The sequence below is a fragment of the Xenopus tropicalis genome, chromosome 8, assembly GCF_000004195.4.
Source record: "Xenopus tropicalis strain Nigerian chromosome 8, UCB_Xtro_10.0, whole genome shotgun sequence".
NCBI lineage: Eukaryota > Metazoa > Chordata > Amphibia > Anura > Pipidae > Xenopus > Xenopus tropicalis.
The window spans coordinates 3,900,572-3,902,270 of NC_030684.2; the positions used below are offsets into that span (position 1 = coordinate 3,900,572).

At 37.4% G+C, this 1,699-nt stretch overlaps 1 pseudogene; it reads right to left on the reverse strand.

The window, feature by feature from the left end:
• On the reverse strand, positions 1 to 1,699 carry LOC100491721 (annotated as a pseudogene).

Consider the following 1,699-nt stretch of genomic DNA (forward strand, 5'->3'; position numbering starts at 1 on the left):
TTAGACCTCTCTTTCCTTCCGGCATACAAAATATGCCATATATTCATAATCTATCATATCAGAACCATGTCTGTTTTTCTCTTTCCCAGATCTCTCTATAATTAACCCAATGCTTGTCAGAGCCTTTCGTACAAACTCTTCATCACATGGCAGTGCAGAAAACTTGTGTTGGCCTATCATGTAGTAAGTTATATTGAGGACTGCAATCAGGATCAGGCGACCTCCTATCTTCAAAAGGGAGCAGATTTGTTTTAGGAGTTTCAGATACATCTCATGATCTTTACTAACCAAGTCCAAATACCCCACACTGAGCACACAGTCTGCTTGGGGCAACACAACATCCCCCAGTGGGTTTTCTTGGGTAATATCCCATCTTACAATCTGTTTGATGGCTCTTCTGGTCTTTTCTTCATGTTCCTCCCATTCCGTGCTACAAAACAAGACATTATTACTCATGTTTTCAATTTAAGTTACAGAAACATCCGTTTAAATGGACAGATTGATTAGCAATCCAATCAGTAGTTACCCTTACCCTAAAATTATATTTGCATATATTGGCGAATGGTTGGGGTACACCCGAAGGTTGGGAACTGGTGTCAAAATGTAATTTTTAATAGGTTGTTCTTGTGTAAAATTCACTGTATTTAGTTGCACCGGTATTATACTCACCATTCCTCTTTAAGTCCACAGAAAAATGTTGTACGGTGGGAGTGGTCTATGGCTCCAGGTTCCTTGTTTAACCATTTCTGTGCCTCTTGATAATCAGATTCATAGGATTGTAACAAAACGATGTTGCCAAAGTAATCAGCAGCCACCAAAATATGTAGAAATGATTAACTAAAACTAAGTTCGATTAAAGTTTCTCCTTTCACTGATCCTGTATCAAATAAAAAGTAATAACATCAATATAAGAATGACCCTACAGATTGTACATAGCTAAAGTCAGCAAAAAAGTCAAGTTTCATGGGGTGATTCATAGTGATGGGCGAAATAATTTACCAGGCATAGATTTATGCTGAATTTTCACGTTTCACCAAAATTCACAGCATTAAAATTCGGCACGCGACAAAAAATTGTCACCCACGTCAAAAAATATTGTCGTGAGTGTAAAAAAAATGACGCACGTCAAAAAAATTATCACGCCCATCATTGTGACATGCACAACATTTTCATGAATTTGTGAATTTTTCGCTGTTTAAGATTCAAACATTTTTCTGCAAAACGGGACAGCTCATCACTAGTGATTTATCAATGGTCAAGTTACATTTTTTTCTCGATTCAAGTTTTTTTGTGCTTAAAAAACTCGAATTCGGGTTATGGTTTGAAAACTCGAATGTCTGGTGCAAAAAACCCTAAAACTCAAATGTAAAAATTTGCCATCTAAAAGCTTGCGAGTTTCTATAGAAGCCAGTGGAAGTTGTCATAGGCAAAGTAAAGCCAGAGTTTTTCAAGCTCATAAACTTGAAAAATCCACAATATTCGAGTCTCAAATTCGCAAATTTGAAAATGAATTAATAAGCCCCCCAGAGTTTTGCTCTCTCTAATTCATACCTGAAGAGAATACATCATGGAGAACTTTCATAGGATATTGTATCACCTGCTCCTGGGAAGCATCCTTATCTGCCCCAGCGTAGGTTTCAAATAGTAGGCAGGGATCGTACTCTTCATCATGGTAGTGCTTACATTGTGGAGAAGCCAT